This window comes from Rhinolophus sinicus, chromosome 9, assembly GCF_057876585.1.
Source record: "Rhinolophus sinicus isolate RSI-liver-muscle chromosome 9, RSI-T2T, whole genome shotgun sequence".
Lineage (NCBI taxonomy): Eukaryota > Metazoa > Chordata > Mammalia > Chiroptera > Rhinolophidae > Rhinolophus > Rhinolophus sinicus.
Genome location: NC_142509.1, coordinates 3,529,151 through 3,546,404, shown reverse-complemented (window position 1 = coordinate 3,546,404; position 17,254 = coordinate 3,529,151).

Here is a 17,254-nt window from a genome sequence, read left to right as displayed (position 1 = left end):
ATGGATAACTTTTCTGCCTTGCTTGGATGGGTTGAAATCTTTTCTAAGTACTGTGTTGCTTTTAACAATTTAGCAAGTTGGTAAATCGAGATCTTTCTTTAATTTCCAGTAGATGGTGCTATAGTGCAACTTTTTGTTTTCTCTTCCCTCTATGACTGGGACGTCAGGTAGTCATACCTGTGGGGCAGTATTGCCTGGGCTATGGCTAATGCTCTATATTCCCTGTGGAGATGGGCAACCCCTCTGTGACTTGGTTGCCCTGGTGTCAGGGCACTATCCCCATGGAGGGATGTGGTGGGTGTCGATGCTCTGAGCCTGTTAATTTCTGGTGCTTCTACCCTGCAACCAGAGGTCACCAGTCATGCTGTACTATCTGAGGTGTCCTAGCTGCCTCTGTTAGGGTCCTCACTTTGGGTGGGGGAGGAGTGGGCACAGAGAGGTAGGTTCGAGCATGTGGGGCTTTGTTGAGCTGCAATGAGTATGGGCCTCTCAGGCTGGAATGTTGTTTCTGCCCCTTTGAGACCTGCTAACTGCATGCTGTAATCTGACACCTACATGCTGTTGTGTCTGCTAGAGCCGGGCAGGCTACAGGAGGGTGAGGTGTGGTGGATTTGAACATCTTCAGCTTCGTTTTGTTTTCCTGGTGATGACCTCCCACTGCTCTCTGGGCTGCCAACTGGGTGTTGCAACTCAACTCTCTACTGTTACCACATCCACTGATGCCATGGTGAGCACTGGCCTGTGTCTGTCCCTCTAGTCTCTGTCCTTCCTACTATCTGCTTGCTTTAATACACCATCCTTCACATGGCACAATGTATGTTTTTGTGTTGAGCAGGGAATCCTTTGCTGAGTTATAGTTATCCAGTTCATTGTAACTTTAAGGGAAGGAGCAAGACGTTTTCTCACACTGCCTTGATGTTAATGTCCTTCTCCCAACTTGCTTTTTAAAAATTTCACTCAATACTGAGAGATTTTCCTTCTCCATTCTTTAGCAAAGCTTTCAGAAAACAAATACATATAATTTCTTGGCAAAGATGGACTTTTCACAGGAAATTTGCAAACATATTATGTCCTGCCTTTGTTGCAATCTATAGCTTCTCCCCTGGGAAGTCATACACAGTTCCTTCTAGTGCTTCACTTAAGAATAATAAACAATTGTTAAGAGTCTGTTAATCTTGCCTGATTCCCATAAGAATGAAGAACTGTTATATGATGATATTAGTGGGTCATTAAGACATCCACCTAATTGGCTTTCCATGGTAATAGTAGAAGGCATGATTGGGGAGGCTGCTGGGGAGTTAATGTAAAATCTTTTGAAAAACTTACTATGTAATTTAGCCTGAAACTGAAACATTACCTAATTTCCGTGGTGTATTTTTCCAACACAATCTCATAAATCCCCTGACCAAAAGGTCTTGGTCTTTTAACTCATCCCAGGATTGCCTAAGAGTCATAGATACCAAAACTTTGGAAATGGGTCCTGGTAGCCAAAGTGATAGGTAACATTTGTCAAACATTCGATCAAAGCCCTGTCTATAAGGTTTCTTAGGATTTGACTTAGGGTCTCTATTTTGGGTGAATTGTGTCCTCCTCACATTCATATGCTGAAGCCCACACTTCCAGGACCTGAGAATATTAAATTTAGAAATAAGGTCTTTCAACAGGTAATTAAGTTAAAATGAGGCTATTAGGATAGGTCTTAACCCAATATGGCTGGCATACTTAAAGAAGAGGAAATTTGGATACAGACATGCATGTGTGGAAGGAAGACCATGTGAGGACACAGTGAGAAGGTGACCATCTGAAAAACAAGAAGACAGGCCTCAGAAGAAAACAATACTGCTGACACTTTGATCCTGGACTTCTGGTCTCCAGAACTCTGAGAAAATAAATTTCTATTGTTTAAGCCAATCACAGTCTGTGGTATTTTGTTATATCAACCCTAGAAAACACATAAGTCTCTGATAAGTTCTTATGCCATTAGATTTTTTAAATTATAAAAATAAATCACATGGTGAAGTATTAAAGATTAGATTGAACTGAACTTACTATACAGTCAAAATCTATTCAACAAACTACAAAAAATAAAATGTTATTTTTTAAAATTTATTTTTTGAATTTATTGGGGTGACAATTGTTAGTAAAATTACATAGATTTCAGGTGTACAATTCTGTATTACATCATCTATAAATCCCATTGTGTGTTCACCACCCAGAGTCAGTTTTCCTTCCATCACCATATATTCGATCCCCCTTACCCTCATCTCCCACCCCCCACCCCCTTACCCTCTGGAAACCACTAAACTATTGTCTGTGTCTGTGAGTTTTTGTTTCTCATTTGTTTGTCTTGTTCTTTTGTTGTGTTTGGTTTATGTACCACATATCAGTGAAATCATATGGTTCTCTGCTTTTTCTGTCTGACTTATTTTGCTTCGTATTATAATCTCAAGATCCATCCATGTTGTCACAAATGTTCCTATATCCTCTTTTCTTACCGCCGAATAGTATTCCATTGTGTATATATACCACAACTTCTTTATCCATTCATCTATCGAAGGACATTTTGGTTATTTCCATGTCTTGGCCACCGTAAATAAAGCTGAAATGAATATTGAAGCACACGTGTCTTTATCTCTAAATGTTTTCAGATTTTTTGAGTAGATACCCAGGAGAGGGATTGCTGGGTCATATGGTAATTCTATGGGTTCCTTTTTCTCCACAGCCTCTCCAACACTTGTTCCTCTATGTCTTGTTGATGATAGCCATTCTAACTGGGGTGAGGTGATATCTCATTGTGGTTTTGATTTGCATTTCTCTGATGATTAGTGATGTTGAGCATTTTTTCATATGTCTATTTGCTATTTGTATGTCCTCTTTGGAGAAATGTCTCTTCAGGTCCTCTGCCATTTTTCAATTGGGTTGTTTGTTTTTTTGTTGTTGAGTTGCATGAGTTCCTTGTATGTTTTCGATATTAGCCCCTTATCGGAGGCACTGTTTGCAAAAATCTTCCCCCATTCACTTGGTTGCCTCCTTATTTTGTCAATGGTTTCTTTTGCTGTGCAGAAGCTTTTAAGTTTGATATAGTCCCATTCATTTATTTTAGCTTTTACTCCCTTTGCCTTTGGAGTCAAATTCATAAACGGTCTTTGAACCCAAGGCCCATAAGTTTAGTACCTATGTTTTCTTCTATGCAGTTTATTGCTTCAGGTCTTATGCTTAAGTCTTTGATCCATTTTGAATTAATTTTGGTACATGGTGACAGCAGTCCAGTTTTATTCTTTTGCATGTGGCTTTCCAATTCTGCCAGCTCCATTTGTTGAAGAGGCTGTCTTTTCTCCATTGTCAAAAATTATCTGTCCATATATATGTGGTTTTATTTCTGGGTTCTCAATTCTATTCCATTGGTCTATGTGTCTGTTTTTCTGCCAATACCATGCTGTTTTGATTATTGTAGCCCTGTAGTACAAGCTAAAGTCAGGAAGTGTGATACCTCCAGCATTGTTCTTTTTTCTTAAGATTGCTTTGGCTATTCGGGGTCTTTTGTGTTTCCAAACAAATCTGATGACTTTTGTTTTATTTGTTTAAAAAATGCCATTGGGATTTTAATGGGGATTGCATTAAATCTGTATATTGCTTTGGGTAATATGGCCATTTTAACTATGTTGATTCTTCCAATCCATGAGCACGGAGTGTCTTTCCATTTCTTTGTGTCTTCTTCAATTTATTTTAAAAATGTCTTATAGTTTTCAGCATATAGGTCTTTCACATCCTTGGTTAAGTTTATTCCTAGGTATTTTATTCTTTTTGCTGCAATTGCAAAAGGAATTGTGTGGTTTTTTTTTAACATCTTTTTCTGAGATTTCATTGTTAGTATATAGGAATGCAATGGACTTTTGTACGTTGATTTTGTAGCCGGCACATTTACTGTATTCGTTGATTGTTTCTAATAGCTTTTTGGTGGAGTCTTGAGGGTTTTCTATATATAGCATAATGTCATCTGCAAAGAGTGACAATTTAACTTCTTCATTCCCAATTTGGATGCCTTTTATTTCTTTCTCTTGCCTGATTGCTCTGGCGAGGACTTCCAACACTATGTTGAAAAGCAGAGGTGATAGGAGACAGCCCTGTGGTGTTCCTGAACGTAGAGCAAATGGCTTCAGTTTTTCACTGTTAATTATGAGATTAGCTGAGGGGTGTCATATATGGCCTTTATTATGTTAAGGTATTTTCCTTCTATAGCTATTTTATTAAGTGTTTTAATCATAAATGGATGCTGTATCTTGTCAAATGCTTTTTCTGCATCAATTGATATAATTGTACGATTTTTGTCCTTTATTTTGTTTATATGATGGATCACATTGATGGATTTGTGGATGTTGAACATTCTTGTGCCCCTGGGATGTACCCCAGCTGGTCGTGATGAATAATCTTTTTAATGCATTGTTGTATTCGATTTGCTAGAATTTTGTTTAGGATTTTTGCATCTGTATTCATCAGAGATATTGGTCTGTAGTTCTCTTTTTTTGTGTTGTGCTTACCAGGTTTGGCATCAGGGTAATGTTGGCCTCATAAAATGAGTTAGGTAGTACTGTCTCTTCTTTAATTTTTTGGAACAGTTTGACCAGGATTAGGATTTAGTTTTTTGATCCAATCTGCTACTCTGTGCCTTTTTATTGGTGAGTTCAGTCCATTTACATTTAGGGTGATTATTGGTATGTGAGGATTTCCTGTCATTCTATCTTTAGTTTTCTGGTAAGACTGTGTCTCCATTGTTTCTTTGCCTTTTTGTTGTTGTCTATTATTTCTTTTTTTTAAAAATTATATTTATTGAGGTGACAATTGTTAGTAAAATTACATAGATTTCAGGTGTACAATTCTGTATTACATCATCTATAAATCCCATTGTGTGTTCATCACCCAGAGTCAGTTCTCCTTCCATCATGATATATTCAATCCCCCTTACCCTCATCTCCCACCCCCCACCCCCCACCCCCCTTACCCTCTGGCAACCACCAAATGTCTATTATTTCTGTGTGGTGGTATTCTATGATGTTTCCCTCTGTTTCTTCTTTTATTACAGTATGTATTTTAGTTCGGATTTTTTTTGAGTGGTTACCCTTAAGTTTATATAAATGAAAGTTTGATATTTAGAGTATTCCATTTTCTTCAGCATGCTTACTTTCTCCATTCCCATATTCTGGTTCTGGTCTTTACTCTCCCCCTTTTTATGTTTGGGTCGCCACAAATTGTCCCTGCTGTTGGTGGTCGAATAGCTCCTTTAGTATTTCTTGTAGTGCAGGTCGTGTATTAGAAAATTCCCTCAGCTTCTGTATGTCTGGAAAGGTCTTTATTCCTCCTTCATATCTAAAGGATATCTGTGCTGGATGTATTATTCTTGGCTCATAATTTCTCTCTTTCAATAGTTTGAATATTTGGTTCTACTCCCTCCTGGCTTGTAGAGTTTCTGCTGAAAAATCTGATGATATTCTAATGCGCTTTCCTTTGTATGTTACCATCTTCTTTTCCCTGGCTGCCTTGAGGATTCTTTCTTTGTCGTTGATTTTAGACAGCTTCAATACAATGTGCCTTGGAGAAAGCCTGTTGGGGTTGTGGTAATTAGGTGTTCTACTTGCTTCCTGGATTCGAGGATCCAGTTCTGTTCACAAATTTGGGAAGTTCTCATTGACTATTTGTTTGAATATACTCTCTGTTGTCTTCTCTCTTTCTTCTCCTTCTGGTATGCCCATTATTCTTATATTGCTCTTTCTGATGGAGTCAGAAAGTTCTTGTAGAGTTCTTTCATTTCTTTTAAGTCTCAAGTCTCTTTCTTCTTCCATCCATCGGACTGAACTTGTGACTCAAAGCTCAGGTTCCAAGCTCTCTCCACTATATCCATTCCCACAGGCTTGTTTCTCCAGGATGGGAGAAGCCACCTTCCATGGTGTGTGTCACTCACATGCAGCAGGAGGCGTATACATTTCAGGTGCTGTGGAAGCTGCTGGTTGGTATGAGGGAAATGTTTGATTGTGACTCTCATCTCCTTCCCCTGTGTACTGAGGGCAACAGAGAAGCCAGTGGGAGGGCCCATAGGAGAGCAGAGGTGGCTGGGCATTTTGGTCACATGAAAACTCTGGAGCAACCTGGGGTCTTGCTTTACTCATCACTAGAACACTAATCGGCTTAAAAAATAATTTTCAAGTAAATTCATTTTTCTGCTATCAACACACATATAGGTCTTTCTTCTGTGTAAGTTTTCTAGGTAACACTTCCACCACGTCTCCACCTAATTTTTCCCTATAATCTGGGTCTGATAGCAAGTCCTTATCATTCCTCTTGATCCCAAGATCGTGTTCTTTCATAAATATCTTTAGATGTATGGAGGCCTGAGTGAATCTGGTAATGCTTATTTTTTTTTGCTAAACATTTTTTTCTGCCCTAATATGTGTTTTTGGGCCTAGCTTAAAATAGTCCACTGAATCCTGTAGTTTAAAAAGTCAGGAGAGAATTATAGAGCAGAGAGCTATCTTAGGGAGCATTTTGTTCAATCCATTACTCTAAAACTTAACAGCTGAAAACTCCAAACATTTATTATCTCACATGATACTTGGGTCAGGAATCTCACACTATACATGGGATAGTTAGGTGGTTCGATCACTGGTAAAGAATAGTTCCGTTCCCTGCTCCTCCCATCTCCTAGGAAACACTACCTTTTCTCTCTGTGAATCTGACTGCTCTAGTACCTCATATAAATGGTAATACAAATACACAGTGTTTGTCTTTTTGTGTTTGGCTCATTTCACTTAGCATGTCTGACAATTAAGTTTGAGAACTAATCCTAGAAAAAGTGCTACGTACCTCATTGCTGAATATCACTACATCATCTTCTAAGTACCCCCCTTGGGAAGCTATGCATTGATACCAGCGCCTAATCCACCCTTCAAAGCAATTTTGGAACTCTTTTCCTGGCATGGCCATCACAGCTGTTGTTGTAGTACCCTTGATGTCCTGAATGTCATCAAAATGTCTTCCTTTCAATATTTCCTTTATCTTTGGGTAAAGAAAGAAGTCATTTGGGGCCAGATCAGGTGAGTAGGGAGGGTGTTCCAATACAGTTATTTGTTTACTGGCTAAAACTCTCTCACGGAGAGTGCCATGTGAGCTGGTGCATTGTCGTGATGCAAGAGCCATGAATTGTTGTCAAAAAGTTCAGGTCGTTGTCATTTAACTTTTTCATGCAGATTTTTCAGCACTTCCAAATAGTAAACTTGGTTAACTGTTTGTCCAGGGGTACAAATTCACAATACATAATCCCTCTGATATCAAAAGAGGTTAGCAACATTGTTTTGACTCTTGATTTGGACTAACGAAAGTGTTTTGGCTGTGAAGAGTTGGCTGATTTCCATTGTGCACTTTGACTCTTTGTTTCAGGGTCCTATCTGTACACTCATGTTTCATTACCAGTGATAACATGGCCAAAAACATCGTCTTGCCTCTCCAAAAGGTCTTGGCAAACTTTGACTCTCCTTTGCTTTTGTTAATTGGTGAGCTCCTGCGGGATCATTTTTGCACACACCTTTCTCATACCAAGATTTTCAGTTAATATTTTCCTAACTGTTTCTCTATTGATGTTTACTTGGTCTGTTATGCTTCTCACAGTCAGCTGATGGTTTTGATGTACAGTTCAACGAATTTTTTCAGTGTTTTCATCAGTTCTGCTTGTTACTGGCCGCCCTGACCTCTCTTCATCAGTGATGTGGTCTCTCCCCTCAGAAAAACATTTAATCCATTTGTACACTGCCATTTTCTTCATGGCATTATCCCCATAAACTTGGACTAACGTGTCTCTGATTTCACATCCACTGTTGCCAAGTTTAACAAGAAATTTAATATTTGTTCGTTGCTCTAATTCAAGTTCAGACAATCTTGTGACAGCACACAAAAACACTCAACAACAATAATGAATGCCACTCAGCAAGACATTGCCACACATTGACATGAACACAGCTGTGAGACACTGATATACCAAGGTTATGAAACCTTACCAAGCTGTTTGTACAGTGCTGTCAATGTAAGCAAATGGTGGCAAGTTTGGGAACCCGATTGTCAGACCTTTTATGAGATTCAACCGTTTTGTGACCTTATCAGGATTTCCTTCCTTTTTAAGATTGTATACTATTCCATTGTATGTATATACTACATTGTATTTATCCATTCATCTGTCAGTGAACGCTTGGGCTACTTCCACCTTTAGTTATGATTCTGCTGTGAACATGTGTGTAAAAATACTTGTTTGAGTCTCTGTTTTAAATTCTTTTCGGTATATATCCAGAAGTGGATTGCTGAATCATGTAATAAATTTAATTTTTTTTTTTTGAGGAATATCATATTGTTTTCCATAGTGGTTGCACCGTTTTATTTTTCCATCAACAATGAAAAAAAGTTCCAGTTTCTCCACACCCTCATCAAAACTTGTTATTTTCGGGGGGTTTTGTTTGTTTGTTAATTTGTTTGTTTTGTAATAGTCATCATAATGGGTGTGAAGTGATAGCTCACTGTGGTTTTGATTTGCATTTCCCTAATTATTAGTGGTATTAAGCATCTTTAATGTCTACTTAAGTCCTTTGTTTTTTATTTTGGGTTGATGAGTTATAGAAGTTCTTTATAAGTGCTAAATATTATTCTCTTACTAGATATATGATTTGCAAATATTTTCTCCCATTCTGTGGGTTGCATTTTTGCTTTCTTGATAGTGTGTATTTTGATGCCCAAAACTTACTTTTGATGACATCTAATTTATCTATATTTTCTTTTGTTGTTTGTCCTTTTAGTGTCATATCCAAGAAATCATTGTCAAATGTAATGTGATGAAGCTTTCCCCCTGTTTCCTTCTAAGTGTTTTATAGTTTTAGCTTTTATGTTTAGGTCTTTAATCCATTTTGAGTTAATTTTTGTATATGGTGTAAGATAAGAGTCCAACTTTATTCTTTTGCATGTGGATATCCAGTTTTCCCAGCACAATTTGTTGAACAAATTGTTCTTTCCCCCATTGAATTGTCTTGGTATCTTTGTCAAACGTCATTTGACCATATATGTGTAGGTTTATTTCTTAGCTCTCTATTCCATTCTGCTGGTATATTTGTCTGTCTTTATGGTCATACCATGCTGTTTTGATTCCTATAATTTTATAGTAACTTCTGAAATAAAGAAGTATGAGTCCCCTGACTTTGTTCTTCTTTTAAGACAGAATTTTTATGGCCTAATCTTGGAAATGACATCCCATATTCCATATTCTATTTGTTAGATGTCAATCAATAAGTTAAGCCCACACTCGAGGGGGCTTAGCAAAGATTGCATAGAATGTGAATACCAGAGGTAGCAATTGTTGGGGTCTTTTTAGAGGCTGCTTACTACAAAATGCCCTTCATTTTCACAAGGACATATACTAATATTTCAGGAGAAACCATTGTTCTATAACTCATAATTTGAGAAACCATGAAACTGAGACACACTAGGCACCCCCAAGAGGGCCCCAGAATTATTTCTTTTCTTCACTTACTACCATACCCAAATAATCTAGACAGGGTGACTCTGACAATGATGGACAACAGGAGAAAACTGACTATTCTTGAGCTCCTCTGACAGTCTAGTTAGAGAGACTAAATGTAGGTGACAGATGAGAAGAATATTTATTGAAAAAATATCAACAAATATTTATCAAGTGCCAGTTAGCTGCCTAGCATTTTTCCAGGTGCAAAACTTTTCAAGGAAACATCAATGCATCTGTAAATCTCAATATTCTGAGAAGTGCAATAAGGCAAGTGAGACAACACAGAGAAGTCACCTAGGTAAAATGGCTTATGAATACTGCTATAACAGAAGAGTATGAGGGAAAATGTTATAGTCATGGATGGAATTTCAGAAAGAGGCATTATTTAGATACACTGGAGGTAGAAGGTGATTTGTGTGCAGTAAAGAGAGAGCCTATTAACCTGGCCAAAGCAGGAGGTCTACAGGAGAGAAGAATGGAGGCTCTGTTGGGGCTTCAGAGGGTTTTGAAAGTCTGGCATGGTCAATATTCTAAGCAAAGGAGAGGCTTTGTAGGAACTTGAGTACTTGCTCACATCTGGAGCTGGATCAGTCTAAGGCCATGGGGCCGGGCCTTCCCAAGCATAGAGCAGGGTATTTCCTTTGGTTCCCCAAATAGTAGATCACTTGAGCTACCTGCCCTGTTTGAAATGACATTTTGAAACATTGCATTGTTTTCTATATTTAGCAAAGTAATACATGTCCATAGTTAAAATCAAATGATTTTTAAAAAGCATATGTCAGTGCTGTGCAAGTTCAGCGGAGGGAGAGAGATCAGCTCTGGCTGAGAGTTCAGAGAAACCACCTTGGAAAAAGGGGTATTTGACCTTCACCTCCAATGATAAGCATGATATTTACAGAAATAGATGGGGGAGGGGGGAAGAAGGGCACAGTGGAAGCCAGTAATTTCTCATCTGAAAGCATATTAATATCACCTGGCATTTAAAAAACTGCCATGGGTTCTGGTTCTGTGTGAGATGGAGTATGCACATTGCATCCTGCCTCTCCCACTGCATCTAAAAATCATGGACAGAAAGAATGGAGCAGATGTTTGAGAACTCTGAAAAGCAACTAGTGACAGGTGAAATAGACATGAAAACCAGAATTTGAAGTACCAATGAACTGGCAGTGATTTTAGCAATATTTTTTCTTCTATATCCCTAGTCCTGAACTCAGCACAGCCCAAAACACAGAAGCAGGCACTGGATTGTAGACAGAGAGAATCCCAGAGACTTCCTAGTTCTGTGCTGAGGAGCATGCAACTTTTAACATTCAGAGAGAATGCAGAAATACCTGCCTGCTCTTTGTCCCTTATTTCCAGTCTCTTGAGCTCCAGCCCCCAAGCAATCTTGTATCAGAAGCAGTGGCAATAGGAGCCAAAACTCTGAGAAAGTAGAACCATCCTCTCTGAATGGTAGAATTGTAGTCCTAAGAGAGTGAGGAAGACCTTCCTTGCTTTTTTCCTTTCTGTTCTCTGCCGTGTTTCCCAGATACAAGGACTATCAAATAAATATTCAGCAGATTTCTGAACAGAGAACTGAAAAGGGAAGCCATAGAAAACCAGAAAGTACTTGAATAATCATGGAATGGGGATATGTCAGGAAGGCAATCCCATGTAGTTATTTATGAGATCCTGGGCCTACCTCTTAGTTGTGCATGTGCATTTTTTATCCTAATCAGCATATTAAAGAAATTGAGAAGTGAACTAACAGATAGATCATTACCTAGATTTCAGTCACAGAGTGCCACACATGTGGGACAGACACAAATAATACTAAAGGCTTTGAAAACAGAATTAACATGGAAGTCCATGAAAGCAGGTTGGAACCTGTGAACAGAACCTAACCAGGTTGATTGCCTATAAAAAATATAAAAATTCTCCATTGCATTTGAGCAAGATACAAAGTCTCATAACATACCGTGTTTCCCCAAAAATAAGACCTAGCCAGGCCATCAGCTCTAGTGTGTCTTTTGGAGCAAAAATTAATATAAGACCTGTCTTATTTTAATATAAGGCCAGTTCTTTAATATGATATGATATGATATAATATAATATAATACTGGGTCTTATATTAATTTTTGCTCCAAAAGATGCATTAGAGCTGATGGTCCGGCTAGGTCTTATTTTCAGGGAAACATGGTAATATCCAAAATGTACAGGATATAATCCAAAATTATCACAAGAGAAAAGACAAACAACAGATGCCAATGCTGAGATGCTGAGATGACCCAAATGTTGGAATTATCTGGCAAAGATTCTAAAGCAGCTTTTATAAAATTATTCCAACAAACAATTATGAACACTCTTAAAGTGAATGGAACGATAAAAACTCTTAGCAGAGAAATAGAAGACATAAAGAGGGGCCAAATTGAAATTTAGAGCTGGAAAATACAATAAATGAATTTGAAAAAAAACTCTGGATTGGATCAGTGACAAAGGAAAGAGTCAGTGAATTTGAAGGTAGATCAATAGACATCCAATCTGAATAACATAGAGAGATAAAGAAAGAAAAAAAAGAAAAGAGCTTCAGGGACTCATGGGACAAAAACAAGCAATCTAACATTTATGTCATTGGTGTCTCAGAAGGAGGGGGAAGTGTGCAGCTTTGCAAAAATATTTAGAGAAATAGTTGAAAACTTCCTAAATTTGATGAAAGATATAAACCTACAGATACAAGAAACTCAGGAACCCCCAAAGCAGGAAAAACCCAGAGAAATCCATCTTCAGACACATCATAATCAAATTCCTGAAAACTAAAGACAAAGAAAAAAAGCTTGAAAGCACCCTGTGAAAAATGATGCATTACTTGTAGAGAAATAATGATTCAAATATCTTCAAATTTCTAGTAGAAACCATGGAGGCCAGATAGAAATGGTACAATATTTTTAAATTACTGGAAGAACTGTTAACCCAGAGTTCTGTATCCAGAAAACTGACAGTTCGGAATGAAGATTAAATAAATGCATTCTCAGACAAAAGAAACACATAAAAGTTCCCTACCAGCAGACTCACTCTAAAAGTATTGTTAAAGAAAGGTCTTAGACAAAAGGTAAATAATACCAGAAGGACACATGGAATATAAGAAATGAAGGAAGAGGAATAAAAATGATAAATATCTGGGTAAGCACAATAGATTATTATTCTCATCTTGAGTTTAAAATGTGTTTGATATTTAAAAGCAAAAAATTCTAACATTGATTGATTATATGTAGATCTAATACAAAGGACCACTATAACATAAAGGTGTATGTGTAAGTAAACCTATTTAGTGGTATGATTTCTACATTCCAGTTAAAGTGCGAAGGATGCTGAAGTTCTAGAATGGGAGAAACGCTTGTAAATCATGTATCTGACAAAAAAACTCGTATCTGGAATATATATATATATATATATATATATATATATATATATATATATATATATATATATATGAAATCTCAAAACTCTGCAGTAAGACAACAAAAAACAAAATTTTAAAGTAGGCAAAAGCTTGAATAAACATTTCATTAATAAGGACATATGGACAGTAAAAAGCCCATGAAAAGGTATTCAACATCATTAGCCATTAAGGAAATGAAAATTAGAACCACAGTGCATACATGTTAGAATAGGTAAAAACAAAATATTGACAATATCAAGTGCTGACAAGGATGCACAACAACTGGAACTCCCATTCATTGCAGGTAGGAATGTAGGCAGGAAAACTTGTACACAAATATTTATAGCAATTTTATTTGTAATAGTCAAACACTGGAAACAACCCAAATATTCTTAAACAGGTTAATAGAGATACAAGTTATAGAGCATGCAAACAATGTAATACTACTCAGTAATAAAAGGGAATGAACTCTTGGTATATGTAACAGCTTGGATGAGTCTCAACGGCATTATGCTAAGTGAAAGAAACCAGTTTCAAAAGGTTAGATAGTGTGTGTTTCGATTTATATGCCATTCTCAAAAAAGACAAACTGTTAATATGGAGAACAGATCAGAGGTTGCCAGAGGTTAGAAGTGAAGAGAGAGTGTGACTATAAAAAGAGACCATGCAGGAGCTTTTGGGTGGTGGAACTGTTTTATATCTTGGCTACGGTGGTGGTTACATGAATATATACACGTGCTCAAATTCAAGACCTATATGCCAAAAGAAGTTATAATTTTAAAAATAAAATTAACAAGGTTAAGGGTGGAATCTAAATGGTGGATATATATACATATTCAGTATGAAATTTTTTCAATTAAACTGTAGATTTCAAAATTTTTGTAATATGCTGTGGAAAAAAATTACCAATGCCTAGGCTGCTGTCTGTTCAGCCTGCAATAATAGAATACCATAGACTGTGTGGTTTAAAAAATAGAAATTAATTTCTCACAGTTCTGGAGGCTGGGAAGTCCAAGATCAAGATGCTGGCAGATTTGGTGTCTGGTGAGAATCCGCTTCCTAGGTCATTGATGACCATCTTCTCTCTGTGTCCTCACATGGTGGAAAGGGTGAGGGAAGGGTCTCATGACCTAATAATTTCCCAAAGGCCCCAGATCCTCATACAATCACAATGGGGGTTAGGATTTCAGCATATGGATTTTGGAGGGGACAGGAACACAAACATTGTCTATAGCAGCCTCACTCCCAGAAATTCTGATTTAACTGGCCAGAGAAGGCCTGAGTCTTCATTTTCTATAAAGTTCCCTGGGGCAATGGGGATGGGAAAGGAAAGATCAGTGGTGAGAACAATGCCTCATAAAGTTGTGTTGTCTAAGCAGTCTTACTTCTCTGCACATCCCCAGAGATTCTTTCTTCTCACTTGCTGCCCAATTTTCTTTCATAATGGACTTACTAGATCCAGCTGCTGAATCCTTAGCCTTATTATTTTATTTTGGTCTTCTTCTGTTATTAGTTGTCATTTTCATATGTGAAAATTAGATCTGATCTGTTTACTTTCAGTTTGTATTTATGTAGTTTGCATTGTCTTAATTCATTGATATAAACACTCCCCACCTGCATACCTTTGCTCATGTAGTTTATTCACATCCAGAAATGTCTTCTACTTGCTCTTACAAAATAACTCCATTCTTAAGTATTTTGAATGTGGAGACTGGAGCCCTTCCTGAAAGAATTCTAAGTATTGAAGTCTGGAAAACGTGAATGAGGTCTTGAGAGATCTCAATGTGCCATGAGAGATGATGATAATTAGGAAGAGGGGAGAGGAGAGAAGAATTGTACTAATGGGTTTAAAAGTGGACAATGGGAGGAATCAGAGGGAATTCCAGAGGCAGAGTGGAATACTGGAGAGAATCTGGGCAGAGATCACCTATCGTGTTCCAGTCTGGGCTCTTCTATGAAATACTTTGAGGACTGGACCACCTACTTAATGCTTCAGGATTATTTGTATCATTTGGAGAATCTGAGATTTGAACCAGATGACCTTTAAGCACTAGCTCCATTCTGCAATTCTGATGCAGAATTATAGAATTCTAGGAGGGAGAGGCTATTATTAGCCATTTTCACATTATTTTAAATTCATTCAAGGAGCTTGTTTTCTCAAAAACTAACATAGACGGACATTGAAAAAGAATGAGTTTTGATTAGAATGCAGAAATAGAGCATGTAATTTGGAATTTTGAGGAAAGGTTAAATTGAGAGGATGTAGCCCCACTAGAGGGCGCTGGTGAGGTCCTGTTATCTTTATTTTACTGAGGGGAAACTGTCATGAAACATGTACAGTGTCGCCTAGCTAGCAAGAGAGGTAGTTTAAATTTGAACCCAAGTCTGTCAGATTTTTAAGTGTAGAAAAGAGGTGTCCTGAGAAGTAGAAGGAAAACACAGAAGGAATTAGTATCAGCTAATTTCAGGTACTCTGAAAATTTCCTCAGGCCAAAGTGAAGTAGGAGGAAAGATGGTGCCTTGTATTTTCTTCTTCTGCACCCAGAAATGTCCCTGGGTTTTTTTCTAGGCTCTGTGCTTTTGGCCCCAGGACAAGGAAGTGATGGCTTCAGCAAGATGCTCTCAGGAAGACTCAGGACTTTTAATGCAGCCAGTCAGTTTCCACTAAAACAAATCGTTAGAGGGAGAATAACAGATTTACTCAGGTTTTCTGAAATGGGGGGTTTTAGAGAAAATTGACTACATATAATGATTATGAGTCTCTTGACCAAATAATAGCAGGTCCGTAAGGTAATGTTTTGGTTCTTAGGTGCGTAAATAGTCTGCTGTGATATTAACTGGTACTGAAGATAGGAAGTTCATAGACTAAGTCCTCACGGGCCTGGCATTTGGACAAGCCTACGAGTGTAACTGGATGACGACGGTATAAGAATATACTGACCCCTTGGCTCACCTAACACCTTGGCTCGCACCAGGTACTGGTAGGCAGACAAGAATGGTATAATATGGAGTCCTTTTAGACCATGGCTTCGGCCACCATGGGAAGCAGAAATAGAAAGAGCTTGCTTGCATGTCTAGAAAGAAACAGTTCACAGCCTGAGACGGCAGTATGACATCCCTCTCTGTTTCCTACGTGGTTATATTTTCTGGACGTAAGGGATCATATTCCTTCTGATCAACCCAATGGTCCTTTCCTTCCTGCCCTGCTCGGGGCGTCCTTGTGCCACACATTCTGAGCTTCCGTGTGTGTTAGGAGGTGGTGATGGGGGTTCAGAAGGAAGAAGGATGCACATTTAAGATGAATTCTGTCCTCTTCCTTCCTCACATCATCTTGCTGCCTCTGAAACACCACATTTAAATCTTTGCTTTATTAATATAGATTTACGATTAATTAAAATAAAAAAAAAGAAGCAAGCCTAATCACAACACCGGGATATCCATTCCCAGGCTGAAATGTAAAATACTTCTGCTCAAAATGTTCCTTGGGGTAAAATCGTAAAAAGAAGAATAAGATGTTTTTTCGAAAGATGAGCTGATGATTTTTACTAAGGACAAACAGGCAGAGGTACAAGTAGGGAGCCTCACAGCGTGAAGTGTAGAGCCGCTCTGCCATCTGGTGTTCTGCAGATTATCATCGCAGAACATTGTGGGTAGGTTCTGTGACTTTAAGCTAAAGGACTTCACAAAAGGACTATAAGGAAACCAGTTTTACCATAGGCTAATTGACATTAAAAAAAAGAAAGAATTAATTTGCTACAATGGCATCCCATCAATGTTATAACGAAAGGAAATGCCCTTGAACAAAATGACATTTTTTGAGGACGTGCTGTATAAAACAAGAAACAGTCAAGCAAAAATTAAAAGTCCACAAAAATCCTGAATAAATAAAACCAATGCATCATTGTCAACTTTTTATTTTGCTAAGTAATATATATATATTTGAATCTAGCATCAATTGTTACCATCATTTTACTTTCAAAGGACAATAATTCCCAGAAAGTGTTTTCTCAGGAAAACAAAGGACAGCCCTTTTACCTGAATATTTAGTTTAACAATAATAATATTATTACATTTTTCTTCTTTTATAATTTTGTTACAAAGGGGTGAGAAACTAATCAAGTTCGATATTTGAGAACTACTGGTCTAAAACACTTCATACAATTAGTTTACATCATTTACAAATATCTGGGGTCTCTAAAATATTTCAACATAAGGCCTTAAAGTTAAACCACCATATTCAAAATTGTCTTTTAGTGGCTATTTTTAACCAAACATTCTTTTTAAAATTT